The sequence below is a fragment of the Misgurnus anguillicaudatus genome, chromosome 6 (assembly GCF_027580225.2).
Source record: "Misgurnus anguillicaudatus chromosome 6, ASM2758022v2, whole genome shotgun sequence".
NCBI classification, from domain to species: domain Eukaryota; kingdom Metazoa; phylum Chordata; class Actinopteri; order Cypriniformes; family Cobitidae; genus Misgurnus; species Misgurnus anguillicaudatus.
This window is the reverse complement of record NC_073342.2, coordinates 8,967,046-8,982,354: the sequence shown is the minus strand read 5'-3', so window position 1 is coordinate 8,982,354 and position 15,309 is coordinate 8,967,046.

The window sequence follows — 15,309 nt, the reverse complement described above, 5'->3', positions numbered from 1 at the left end:
CATCTAGATATGCTTCAGAACTTGGCACTCCTGACAAAACTTTCTGCATCAGCCGCTGGAAAGTTGCTGGGGCATTCCGCATACCGAAAGCCATCACGTTATATTGCATAAAGCTGTCAGGAGTGACAAACGCAGATATTTCACTAGCTCGGGCAGTCAAAGGGACTTGCCAATACCCCTTTAAGAGATCTAGTTTGGTGACATACCTAGCAGAACCAATTCGATCGACACAATCCTCAATTTGGGGTAAAGGAAAAGAATCTGCTTTAGTCACACTATTAACCTTACGATAATCTGTACAGAAACGGAAAGAGGAGTCGGGTTTTTGAACCAACAGGCATGGAGAACTCCATGGGCTTAGACTATGATCAGCCAACCAATTTTTCAACAAATATTCAACCTCACATTTCATCGCCGTTCGTTTCATCAGATTCAGTCGATACGGGTGTTGTTTGATTGGCAAAGAAGTACCCATGTCGATATCATGACACAACACTTAGTTCTCCCAGGAACATCAGAAAAGAGAGAGGGATATTTTCGTATCACACATACCACATCATCTTTTTGACAGGATGGCAAATGTTCAAGATGAGAATCTATATTAAGCAAAACAACTGAATTTCCCAAAACCTTGAAAGTCACCTGCTAGATCATCCTCATGATCTTGCTCAGAATTTACAAGGATAGGGGCCGCAAGCGATGACGGTAAGGGAGACTGTGTCACGTCTCGCACATGATACGTCTTAAGCATTTTGATGTGACAAACCCGACTCTTACGTCTTTGATCTGGGGTGCTCACAACATAATCCGTTTCGCTCAACTTTTTTTCTATCATGTAAGAACCAAAGAACTTTGCCTGAAACAAAAACTCAGGGATAGGAAGTAGAACGAGAACGGACTCCCCAACACAGAAGTTACACAATAAACTTTTCTGATCGAAGCGCTTCTTCATTTTAGATTACACGCCAGCCAAATGATTTTAGCAAAAGCACAGGCCTGGTGTAAGCGTTCACGAAAATAACTTACATACTCAAGCACCGATACAGCAGAACTAGATTTTTTAGCAACTGCTCACTCAAGAGCTTTAATGGGCCACGCACAGTGTGCCCAAACACCAGCTCAACGGGACTAAAACCCAAAGACTCCTGAACAGACTCGCGTGTAGCAACCATCAAATAAAGCTGCAAGCAGCAATTACCGGGGTCAAGCCAAAAAAGGCACAGAGGAAAGTAAAATTGAGTTCGGATGAGCAGTTTAAAGAACCTAGGAAAATCTCTTGATTTTAGACAAAATAATATAACAGTTTTCAGCAAAAAATCTGTTCTCATTCAGTGAAATCACTCCCTCTCTTCTTGAATAGCATTGACAACTACAAAACTGAAGGAAATGTAAGTGGTGCTTGCAGTGGCAATACTCAGCTCACAATATGTCACATTGGTGTTAATGAGTCAAAATAGCCCACCCCCATGTCTATTCAATGTTATGATGCAAAGATATAGCTCTTGCAAAAACGGTTGATAAGGTATTTTCATTGGTTGCTAGGGAGTGAATTGGCAACCACCAGTGATTATATTTCAAGCCATGAAAGTAATAATCCATGATGACTCAAGATTTAAAATGTGTTGTTGTAGTAGCTTTAGGCCAAAATAGCCATTTTCTATCTTAAAACCACTAGGTGGCACAATGACAGAATTTTGCATGCGACCTCAGGTCATGAGTGTGTGACATCTGAGACATCTATACACTTTAGTTTAGTGAAGAAACAGTTGTATGACCTTAGGGTTGCTTGATTTCAAAGGTTTTGTTCAATTATAAGGCCAACTATTGGTGCAAGCATACAATTTTTTGTGCATGCTCACTCTGATGTACGACCACAGTCTATCAAATCTGGTGAAAAATATATTTTTGTTGCGAAGTTATAACCATTAATGTGTAAAAAAACAAAATTTAAAAGGTAATTTTTCGTTTTGTTGCAATTTTCGGCTATTTCTGATGAAAATTTTAATTTAATTCAAGTCGATCGGAATAACGCTTGCAGAGGTATTCGCGTGTGTTTTTGTGTGCTATTTTGCTGCGCAGGGCTAACTGTAAGGCGAATCCTATCATGTCTGGTATCGTTGGACTCGGCAACTATTTAAAACTCCAAGGAAACAAGCCCTGTGCAAATACATTGACCGCAGCCAAAGTTATAGGTGTATAAAACATTCGTCTGACCACTAGGTGGCACTGTGACAAAACTGTGCATGCAATCTCAGTTCCTGACTGGCAACACAAGTACCAAGTGTCGTGTCAATAGGCCTAAGTTTGGCGAAGATACGGCCTAAAATCTGTTTTTTTGCACTCTACTTAAAATTCGTTAAGGCGGTATACGACAATGGATTGGTGTTTCAAAAATTTTTGAATAACTTTTTGCCATGAGTGTCTCTAGATGCTACATACTGATTTTCATGGCAATCCGGCAAAAGCTCTAGGACAAGCTCGAAAACGTATGTTTTACAAATAATTCAAAATGCTGGAAAAATTTTCATGAAGGAAAATGACGTCATAGATCGAATCGTCTTGAGCCAAGGAATCAGAGAAAACAAAAGAATTTAATTCCTAGGACTTACGGATCAGAAGTTATAAGCAAAAACGTAAGTGTACATTTGGACTGTTTGTGGCGCTAGCGGGTTTGAGATAAAGACTCCAAATTTGCTGTAGATATTATTTGGACTGTCCTCTGTCAATTGTATAACTTTCCTACGTACGGTTCTATGGGCTGCCATAGACCACAAGGGAACAGGAATAATAATTATTATAAAAAGAAAACTAACGGATACAATAGGGCAATAACAGCAACCCATCAGGCCAGTCTTTCCCAGTCTCCACGCAGAAGGCACGGAGCATAGACTTCAACGTCTGGTGGAATCGCTCAAGAGCTCCCTGCGACTCTGGGTGGTATGCGCTAGACATTTTATGAGTTACTCCCAACTCAGCAAGCATCTGTGCAAATACTTTTGAGGTAAAATTTGACTCCTGGTCAGACTGAATTACTCAAGGCAGACCAAAAGTAGTACAAAACTTCACCAACTCTTTTACAATTAGAGGAGCTTTTATCGAGTGCAGCAGAATAGCCTCAGCATAATGTGTTGCACAGCACATAACGGTCAAAATGTAGTGATACCCAGTTTTTGATTTGGGCAATGGACCCACACAGTCAATTATCAACCTTTCAAAAGGTTCAGCCAGCACAAGAATAGGACACAAAGGTGCTACAGGAATCTTTTGATTTGGTTTCCCTGCACGTTGACATACATCACACGAACGGCAGAAATCCGATACCGCAGATTTTAATCCCGGCCAGAAATAGTACTTGGAAACGCGCTGAACGTTTTCATGACACCTAAATGTCCAGAAAGAGGATGGTCATGAGCTAATTTCAAAACTTGTAATCGATACCCCAATGGTAAAACAATCTGATAGCTCACCCGCCACTCCACTTCATCAGAATGTGGAGGCTTCCATTTCCTCATGAGAACCTCATCATCTCAATAATATGATGTATCCAGGTCACAGATCTCATTAGCGTTAACGGCCATCTCACAACAACTTTGCAATGTAGGATCAGACTTCTGAGCTAAGGACAACTGATCTCGACCCACAGGTAAAGAAATTCCCTCCATTGTCGAAGTCTCTAAACTTGGCTTTATTTCAGACTCCACAACTACCGGGTCTTTTGTAGGTTCAACATCAGTACCAAGAAAAGTGTCTGAAAGATCAATTATATCGTTAAACTTCCTCAATTGTGACCTCGTTACCACAAAAGCAGAGAACACTGAAGGAAACTGAACAGACAGGTCAGGCTGAATACTGGCGACAGGTGGATTAGCCACGACAGGGTAAGGGAAAACATTAGCTCTAGCCAGGTCATTCCCCAGAATTATACTAACCCCATCCACAGGAATTTTGGGGCGCACACCCAGCTCAACAACTCCTGTAACGAGATCAAATTTTAAATAAACACCATGAAGTGGAACATGCACACAACCCATCTCGATACCTCGTATGAGCACATTTCTACCGGTATATGACTGATCGGTATAGGGCAAAACATCCTCACACACTAATGACTGAGCAGACCCTGTATCTCGCAAAATAATTCTGGTTTCATTTCAGAATTATTACTAAATGACACAGTGTCAGGAAGAAGAAACGGTCCATAAGTGGACTCAGATTCGGAGACAGATTGAGCAAAAGCCACATGTTTAGTTTTACCAGTCATTTTCTGCTTCCAGGCTTTACAATCGGAAATTAAATGGCCAGGATCTAAACAACAACAACAACAAAAAAAACTATTCTCAGCTGTCCGCCCCAGAGTAAACTGACGGGCTGGCTTTGCACTTTTCACTGGCCTGGACATTTGAGGAACACAAGATTCTTCCCTCGCGACATTACCCAGGGGATGATTAGTTCTATCAGGGCGTGTTCGGTGTGTTAAGACCTCCGGCATAAAATTTTTGAACTCCTCCAACAACAATAACTCTTGGAGTTGCTCAAAATCTGCAACTCGACTCGCCAAACATCACTTTTCAAAGAGTACTCTCTTCTCTCGTGCAAATTCTACACAAGTTTGTTTGAAAGACTTTGAATAAGACCGAAGTTTTTGACAATATGCCTCCGGGACTAATTTATATGCCCTTAACACTGCCACTTTAACGTCCTCATAATCAAGCGATTGATCTACAGGCAATGCAGCACATACTTCTTGGGCTTTCCCTGATAAGTTGCATTATATATTGCCCACATATCATTAGGCCATCTTAATTTCAGGAACTGAAGTTGGTTTACTTGTCATCTGATCTCTTTGTAAATCCAATTGACGCAATGTAACTTCACGATCTGTTTCTACTTGAACAACACGCAGTTTAAAGGCGGAGTCCACGATGTTTGAAAAACGCGTTGGAAAAGGAGACGGGCCGACTACCAAAACACACTTATAGCCAATCAAATCAAATGCCGGGTTGCGTATGTGTGGGGCGGGTCTATCAACAGAAGGTCCAGATTCTATTGGGGTAGGGGCGTGTTTGTTTGGGTGATTTCAAATATCAACATTGGCTTTCAAACATCGTGGACTCCGCATTTAATTAACTCTGCCTCACATTATTGTTTCTTGATCAATAGATCTAACTCTTTCAGTTTAACAGCCAACTTCCTTCCTTCATGTCATTCAGAATCAGAATCACATGTTTTGGGAAAAACCTCAGAAGGCTCAGTAATCTCAGACTCCTTCTCAACAGGTGCTTCTGATTGATCAGGCAAAATACCACCAGAAACAAATTGATCAAAAAGATGTTCGTTAATAACCTGCTTCGTGGATTCTTTTGGTATGATAATGTGAAAAAAATCAGCTATAAGAATTAAATCTTTCTTCCTACAGTGGTCATAAACCTCTACGGTAGGATTAAGAGAATTTTACCAAATCGAAATCCATCTCAATGCCTCTGCCCCTGCCACAAAAATTCAAAGACTTCCAAACAAAGAATTAGAGAATTGAGTACTCACCACATATATAGTTGAACAACAATTATCAAATAGATGTCACAAGGTGACAATCTTTTTTTTAAGGGCGGAACCAAAGTTCGGGAAGTTTTGGTTCCGCCCGGAAAGTTTCCCCACCGGGCCACATACGAGGACGGACCTTCTCGCTTCCTGGTTTCCAGGACGACGGAATCAGGGCTTGACGAGCCGCAGGTGAGAGGGATTAAGCCAGTGAAATATGATTGGAGGCCGTATGAACTAAATAGCTCGGCTGAAACACAAAGAAGCAGTCGGGCACGAGAAGGGAGCGACGTGGGGAAAGCTCCTCTGCCTAGGGCAGAAAAGCAGATACGCACCTTTTGAAGAGCCCGCAGGCTCTGTTGATCCGGGCTGCGCTTGGAGCGCGCGGAGAGAAGACAGGAGCTGCCTGGGGCGAAAGGAAGGCGATGCGTGGACAGAGAAAAAGAAGCACCCCGAAGAGAGCAGTGTGTGTTAAATTTAGTGTGTGCTGAGGAACGGAGCTGTGCTCGTGATAGACATTGGTGGCTGTCTACATTTTCTCTCTCACTCGTTTGCAGTCTGCGGTGAAGACGCTGGAGTTTAAGGAAAATCCTACGGATAAAAGAAACATCGGCATACGTGACACATTAGAGAAACCAAGGAATAAGGAAACGAAACAGTTTTGCATAACATTAACCAAGAGGACCGCTGTGAGTATTAACTTCAGGATTAAACGAAGTACAACCACTAACCTGTGCATTTATCGAATACCTACAGGAAGAGGAGGGCGGCCCTACCCCTGATCGAGCGTGGTGGGACAGCCGCGGGAATATTTGGGACTCGGCAGCCACAGCAGCAGAACTAAACACCTCGGCCGTACTTTCATCGCCCCCACCTGACCTCAGCGAAGTGGAGGACGTCGGGGGTCTTTGTGTACACCTGTAGAGTGGTGGGTGAGTCCATGTAATCTGAAAACCTTTCACGTTGAAGTGGTGCTGTGTATTTGCTGTGGGTTGCTGTGCAAGTGCTGTGTGTCTTGTCAGACGTACCCCGCATCATCCATTTGTATTGAGGAAGAGACGGAGAGGCTGACGGTCGTGAGTAACATCACTTATTGTACGCTGTGTGCGATTTGAGTGTGAAGTGACGGTGTGGGCCTTTGGAAGTCGCCCCCGTCTGTGTGTCAGCTGTCGTAAGCCCGCCCCCGTGCAGTGACGATCAGAACACCGTACAGCGGAGAGGTGAGGAACATCCAAGTTGAATTAACCGTGTTGTTGTATCCAAGCTGCCTGTGGAGAAAGAGAGAACGAGAGTGAACGTCAGGAGAACGAACTGTGGACAGTAATAAGTACCCAGAGCTGTAAACAGCGGAGAGGTGAGAAGTATCCAAGCTGAATTAACCGTGTTGTTGTGTCCAGCTGCCCGTGGAGAAAGAGAGAACGAAAATGAACGCTAAGAGAATGAACTGTGTGAAGACCCAGTTGGTGATGAAGGAGGAGAGCCTGGAGTGGCCGTTATTTTAAGTCCCCCCTTTTTCCCTTCCCTATTTATCATTTTTAAGTAAATTAAATAAAGTATATTTTAATTTATGCTTACCTTGTGTGTCTGGTCATTGGGGTGGCTTTGGGAATCTCCTCGAGGTGGAGAAAGGGGCGTGACATTTTTTACATCTGGGTCCACCCCTACTTGTGACATAGACAAGCCCCCATTTTGTTACATAACTACTCGTCTAGGGTTGGGGAGTCAGCAACAAAGTATCAAATAAATTAACCCTAAATAAGAAAAATTCATTCTTGGAGAGAAAATACCAGGATAATCCAACCTCCTGTCCCAGAAATCACACAAACACAAAACACTTAAATCAGGGATGGGCAACTTCGGTCTTGGAGGGCCGGTGTCCTGCTTAGTTTAGCTCCAGGACCGAAGTTGCCCATCCCTGACTTAAATATATCTTTGTATTTGAGAAAAATTATAAATAGCAAATCACAAAAAGAGATTAACAAAAAAAAGAAAGTTTAATAATAAGAAAAGGGAATAATCTTCAGGGGAGAAAATAAAAGTTTAAACAAAAAAATGGCACCCTCCCCCTACTTTCCCCAAATCAGGATAACATACTTAATCTCATAGAAATCAAATATATATACAGGTTTTAGTTCTCTTTTCAACTAAAGAACACTTACAACATCTTCAGAGCTCACGTACTCAGAAAGAAATCAACCAACATATAAATACATAAATCAACAATGTAATCTGGGTCAACAGGGGGAGGAATTAGTCCTGGCATCAAAAAGTCTCTCTCTCAGCTCAACAGATCCACTCCTGGTTATATCCTTTCTCCTCTAGTGATGGGTCGTTCGCGAACGAGCGGCTCTAAGAGCTGATTCTTTGTAGCGAAAGAGCAGAGCCGAATCTTCAGACGCATGCAGGGGAGCCGGCTCTTCTAAGGGAGCCGAGCCAGAAGAGCCGAATCTATGAAAAGAGCCGGACTGCCATCACTAAAATGTAGAGCCAGCGCTTGAGCCGAAAGAGCCGAATCAATGGAAAGAGCCGGACTGCCCATCACTATTCTCCTCCCATTCACCCTCCAATCATGTCAGGCATCCATAGATTGAACACAGCTGATTAGAATACCTGTAACAAGTAGTGAGAGAAGACAAAGACAGAGCAAAAAGAACAAGAACCAGATACACACTGACAAATACACAATACATCCTTAAGGCTGGTACAGACGGTACAACTTTAAAATCGTCGGCCGATTTTCCAACCCTGAGAGACCCCACACACGGCGATAAAACATTGCGTGTCTAACAGTTTTGGTCGTACAGTTAGTGGTGCGCTGCCACATAGCAAAATCAACACATCACACACGAACCGATTTGACTCCCGAGCAGTCCCAGGTCAGACGGGAAATCTCGCAAAATCTCTCGCGATCAAACGTGATTTCAGAGTAAACAATCATGACGGACGAAGAGGATGCAGTGGCGATAGTTTGCAGTTTGTTTTTAACCGAAAATTGCGTTTGCGCGCAATTTCTGTTTTACCCTTGGTCTAGTCCATAGTTGGATGCATTGAGATGCAGTAAATATCACCCGTGACTTCCCGGTACTTCCTCGCTGCTTCGTCACCTCGCTTTCTGATTGGCTACATGTCACAGTCCACAGGCTGCGTGCTCGTTTGTCCGCAGGAGACACCACACACGAGAAGAAATCGGGCCAAAAAAATCCAACATGTTGGATATCCCCGATTTGAGTTCAAAACATCTTAAAACACTAGTGACTTAATCCAACCGGAGCAGCGGCAGCCAACGTGCGCCAGCGTTTACTACCGGTTACCAGCCTAGCAAAGACTTAAACAGGCACAGAATTCAATAGAAACAGCCTAGCCACCACACATAATACCCTAGCAACGACTTAAACAGACACAGAATTAAATAGAAACAGCCTAGCAACAACCACCCATAATAACCTAGCCTAGCAACAGTCTAGCAATCACATAGAAAACCATAGCTATACCCTAGCAACCACTTATAAATCCCTTGCAATAGCATAGCAACCAACCAGAATGCAACAGAAACAGCCTAGCAACCACCCATAAAACCCTAGTAACAGCCTAACACCCACACAGAATGCAAGAGAAACAGCCTAGCAATCACTCATAATACCCTAGCAACATCTTAAAACACACAGAGAAAGCAACATAAACAACGTAGCAACCACCCATAATACCCTAGCAACGACTTAAAACACACAGAGAATGCAAGAAAAACAGCATAAAAACCACCAATCATACCCTAGCAACGACTTAAAAACACACAGAGAATGCAAGAGAAACAGCCTAGCAACCACCAATCATACCCTTTGAACGACTTAAAACACACAGAGAATGCAAGAAAAACAGCATAGAAACCACCTATAATACAGAAGCAACGACTTACAGTGTGCAACAGTCTAGCAACCACACGGAATGCAACAGAATCAGCCTAGCAACCACTTAAAGAACCCTGGCAACGACACAGAATGCAACAGAAACAGCCTAGAAACCATCCATAATACCCTAGCAATGATAAAGAACAGACAGAAATATCAACAAATTAAGTGAGAAACTTTTATTTTGAAATCGTTCCTCTCTTGCGTTTACCGTAATGCCTAAGGGCGTTTTCACATTAGCACTTTTGGTGTGCACCCAGGTTCGATTGACGTCAGAGTTCGGTACATTTGGATGATGTGAACACTGTCTTCCGAACTCGTGTGCGCACCCGCAAAACATACTCGAGTCCGCTTAAAAGGCTGGTCTGGGGTCCGGTTCATGTGAACTTCAGAACGGTTCGCTGCTGATGTCAGCGCAATCTTACCAAATCGCGGAACTGCTGTTAATTACGTATTATGTGGAATGTCCCCACTAAGATAGAAAAACACACTGTGTGTGTGTGCGTGCACTTACCTTGACAACAAAATTGCATAGAATGCTTGCTTGACTTTTGTTCTTATTTTTTTTAAACCTTTGGTTTTGTTTTCAAAGAAATAATACAGAAAGGCACTTGCGTCTGTCTGCCACAAATATACTAAAGTCGTTTCAACGTTAAGGGGCTGTCAATTTTTGCGGAGGCATTCAGAAATCATCTCTCTGCTTGCAGTTCGTCAATCCCGCTTGTCGTCTTCTGGTTTACAGCGGTTGCCAAGCAACATGAGTACACGCCAGCTGCAGCTTGATGATGCAAGCGTACCGCGGTTCGGATGCAAAAATAATATGTGAATACAGTCCATGGGGGGCATGGGGAGGGGGGAGCAATCGAACTCAGATTCGGACCAGGCAATCGGACCAAATGTGAAACCGCCTTAATATATGTGCACACAGAAAAAAATGTGGGGGCTAGTTTGACCGTTTTTTTTCTAATGCCGCTTTTCCTTTGCATAGTACCCCACAGTTTGGTTTAGTTTGGGTCGGTTCAGCTTACTTTTGGGAGCTTTCCCATTGGGTGCAGTACTTTTTTTTGTACCACCTCGGAAGGGGTTCCAAGCGACGTGAGCTGATACCAAACGTGACACGAAAACACAGTAGATCACTGATTGGTCAATCGTCACAAGCGTCATCGCTATAATGTGTTAGGTTCCAAGGAACGTATACTTTTTTTTCTTTTTATGATTGTTAATGTGGTTGTTTACCTGTGGGTATTTTGTATGTGTGTGTGGTTTCTCTCTTTCTGTCTTCCACCAGGTGAGAGGAGAGAGAACAAATACTCTGATTGCTGTCACCACCTGCAACTCATTTGCCCTGAGCAGGCAAACACCTTAAGAGAGCAGCAGCGAAAGACTCTGGGGCAGCCTCCTAAGCATGCTGAATCCTCATTGCCAAATACCACATTTGTATTTTTCTAGTTGTTAGAGTATTTGACTCTTTGTTGTATAGTGTTATACTACCTGGCTGGTTGTAGCCCTTTAGTGGAATTACTTTAATTTTACATCTTGAACTCTGGAATCCTTTTTGTAACATGTTTTCTCCCGTTTTTCTTCTAGTCAGGGAGGTAGAGTATACTTTTGTTGTTTATTTCATTTTCTGTTGCTAGCTTAGCAGTTACACATCTAACTAGACAGAGGGTCATTTTTGTTTGTTATTTTGGGCCTTCCCCCTCCTGAATTTTTGTCTGCCTCCTTATCTTAATTTTAACTGAGAAAAGAACTCCTGGCCATACATTATTACTTTTTCAACTTGCTGTTACCTTTAAATTCAACTCCTAGACTGCCACCTTAACTAAGAACGTAACAAATGTAAATATTAGCTTTACCTTTAGTGGTGGCTTGTACTGTCTCAAGGAAAAATGTTGTCATCTGTGATCCGTGAGATAACCTTAGTGATAAATGCGATGTGCAAACATCTATTTGTGGTTATTTGCAGAAGCATAATCTCTAACAGAACAATTTTGAAAAATATACCCTTTAGCACAAGTATATTAAACAGGGGTGCTGTAATGACTCTGTAATGAACTGTCCATGTCTGTTTGGGCTTGGTGTTGTGTTTGGTCTGTTTACACTTCAGATTTACAGGAAATCACTCCAACGCCTGAGCACAAGTCCATTGAACACCCTCTCACGGCTAGAAGATCCGACCCTGTGTTCCCCACTATCATGTCTGAAGGGTCTGAACCTGAGCCATATGTACTTCCTGCCACCATTGAATCACCTGAACAGCCAAGGTCATGTTAGTTCTCAGCTCTTTCTGTTATGATTAAGGAACTCACATTTGAGGTGCTCGAGGGCATAAAAGGTTTTTTTTTATCAAATTCAGCATCTAATTCACTTCATTTGCGATTAAAAACAAGGAAACACGGCGCACACGTCACTACGGCAAGCAGCAGGTGTCCGGCTCCGTCTTCAGTTCCTCTCTCGACTGCAAGCGGCAAACCTCGCCGATTGGTCTGCGCAGCGCCAGGTGATCTCGAACACACCTTTTGCCTCATAACAGGTCGTGCCCTCCGTCCCTCCCCCTGGTCCGTCTACGTTCCTCCACCCACCTGGACTTTATTGTGGACTCTCTGGGAGAGTCTGGAACCACTCTTAGGGGGGGCTATGTAATGACTCTGCCTGTCCTTGCCTTGAGTTTGTTTGCCCTCCTGTCTATTGATTGTTCCTCCCACTTATTTGTTACCATGGACACTGATTATACTCATTCATTCCCTCTCGTATGTCATTAGTTACTTATTGTCTCTGCATTGTCATTGGTCATTGTTTCACATATATTCATTGTTTGTTCACTTACCCATCGCTGGTCGTCGTGTATAGTTGTGTATGTTTACTCCATGCCATGCCCGTTGTCTGCCTGCCTGCCTGCTTGTCTGTTTGTTGTTTTATTAAATAAACTTGTGTGTAACTGCATTTGGATCCTCGCCTTTGCCTCGCATCACAACCGGTGCCAATAATTGTGGAGGGCACTGTATGTGCACGGCTCTCCTGATTTTGCCAAGTGGTTGATGTCCTCAGGGCAACATTATGTTGACCCTGGAACAACATTTCAATCAGCCAATCAGATTTCAGAAATAAGAATATAGTTTGTTTTAAGTTTAAGCTTACAACCAAGATTAGCTGTTTCTAGACCATTGTTTTTTACGTATCATGTCCCTCTGATTCTAGGGTTTGGTTATGGTTAGGGTTGGGGTAGGTTTAGGTTTTATTTAGAAAAATGTTGTCCTTGGGTCAACACAATATGTTGCCCTGAGGACATCAACCACTTGGCAAAATCAGTTCGAGCGTATGTGCACTGCGTAGGGTTTCCCCTTGAGATTTGCTAGAATCATTCTTCATGTTTCCTATTATCTCCTAAAACAAAGCATGTAAAAAAACAATCTGCTTGTAATTATGACTTCAGAGAAGTAGGAAGTAGGATATTACATATACTATTTACATTTGCTTATACTTGCAAAGTAAAGTCAACCACATGGATAACACTAATTAATATCTGTCATGTTTTCCTGTTTAAATACGAACACAAAATACTGTAGCTTACCGTAGAGCTACTGATTTGTTGATATTGTAAAGTAAATATTGTTCTATGCCTTTAGCTACACATTGGTGTTGATTTTGGGACAACACACTAAATGCGTTGTCCCAGAATCCACCCAGATCTCTGTTATTATTGAAACACACATTTTGTGTTAAGCTTTTAACCCAACTTGTGTTTTAATTTAACACAAAATCAACAGATAAAATTTGTTAAAATGACATATAATGTGTTAAAATCTTAACACAAGATGATGTGTAAAAAATTAGCACATCCTTTCTAAGAGTGTGTGTGTAAAGTTCAAAGTTTTCTCTAACAAACAAACAAAACAAAACCAGCGTAGATGGTTTCAGCAGCAAAAACACTTAACTTCCTGTAGACTACCACATAGAATCAATACCCACTTTTACAGTAGTTTATATCAGATTACAAGCAAACATTCGTTCAGATATCATCTAATGCATCTAATCAACTACTTCACTGAGTTACTGTGTAAAAATTTATACAATTAAGCAGTTAGCTACAGGTCCTTGAATTCTTGCCTGGCTGCCAAACCTCTCCGCATATCGGTGATCCATGCTCGCTATCTCCCATAGTTTTTGGAAACTGAAATTTTGTGTTATTAGTAAGTAAGTAAAATTTATTTATATAGCACATTTAAAGCACAGCTTGCGCTGGCCAAAGTGCTGCACATAGTGCACAAAATAATAAAATAAAACAATTAAAAGTAGCACTCAGAAATTTAAGACAAAATCAAGAAAAAAACAATATACTACAGACAAACGGGACAGGACAGTTAAGACACAGTAAAGGCCACTTTAAATAGGTGTGTTTTTAGCCTGGCTTTGAAAATGGTTATCGAAGACGCATTTCTAATGTCAGGTGGCAGTTGGTTCCACAGCTGGGGGCCAGCAATAGAAAAGGTTCTATCACCTTTTGGCTTAAGCCGGGACCGTGGGACATGGAAAAGACCTTGACTTGAAGATCTGAGTGAGATGGGAGCTACATAAGAATGGATACAATCAGCCAAGTAACTATGGGCCAAGGCGTGAAGAGATTTAAAAACCATCAAACGTACCTTAAATTGTATCCTAAACTGGACTGGTACCCAATGCAAGGAAACCAGGACAGATGTAATGTGTTCATGTTTTTTGTTTGTTTGTGAGTAGTCTAGCCGCTGCATTTTGGACCATCTGAATGTCACAGGCAGAGGCGGACCACAGACTTTGTGCGTCACACCCCTCCTTAAGTTCCACCTCGAGGAGGTCCCAAAAGTACCCCAATGACCAGACACACGAGAAAGGATAAGTAAAATATTACAAACTTTATTTAAATTATTTAAAATAGTATGGGGAAATTGGAAAGGGAAATCTAAAATGGGTCTCTCTCTCTCTCTCTCTCTTCCAGGGAGAGACAGGGGTCAAGGGAAGGGGAATGTTGAGTCGTCCAGCCAACAAGGGTAAGTGCCCACAGGGAAAGGACGGGACGGAGCTCCTTCGTCCCTGTCACACCTCCTGCGTTTTTGTTAATCCCGTGGCGCCCTTCTCTTCCTCCTGAAGGCAAAGAACATATGATGAACAATGTTCCCTCTAATTTTTTTCAGCACTGAGCAAATTCTTTTTTTTCTGAGCGCACATTTCAGTACTGTGAGCAATTTGCAACCACACGACCTGCTGAAAATGACCAAGAGCCTGCGTTAACCATAGGAAATTCAAAGAGATGACAGTGTAGCGTGTAACGGGGTTTAGTGTATACACACGTATAATGTTCAATGTGGGCCTGTGTATAAATCCCAATAGATGTAATTAACACTCTCTTTGAATTTACCAGGTACATGGATTTAGCAGACTGAACCGTTCAATTCAAGCCGAAAATCAGTTCTCATATACTACAGTGCAAATAAATAAATAAATAAATAAATAAAATACTTGTAAAAGTGTAACACTGTTTTATTTTGTTTGTAATCCAAATTCTTGATTCACTTAAATGACTCAGTTGGGTTGAATTCATGAATCAATTGATTCGGTTCAAAGGACCGTTTGTTTCTTTAAATAGTTCAAATAGTTCAGTTCAAAGTCAGTCTCCTTTGAAGAAAATCCAAGAAAATACGGAAAATGAAGTTTCAGCGAATTCACGTCCTAGTAGTTGTCCGAAACAAAAAGAAAAAAATATCCTCCTACCAGTTCTGATGAGTTCAAAGCACAGTTCTGGTTGGCTCGTGTCCAAGATGGAGCAGGAGAACTTCACAGATGTTCGCAATTCTCACAAAAAAACCCAGCTTTGTAAAAACACAAGGCAGAA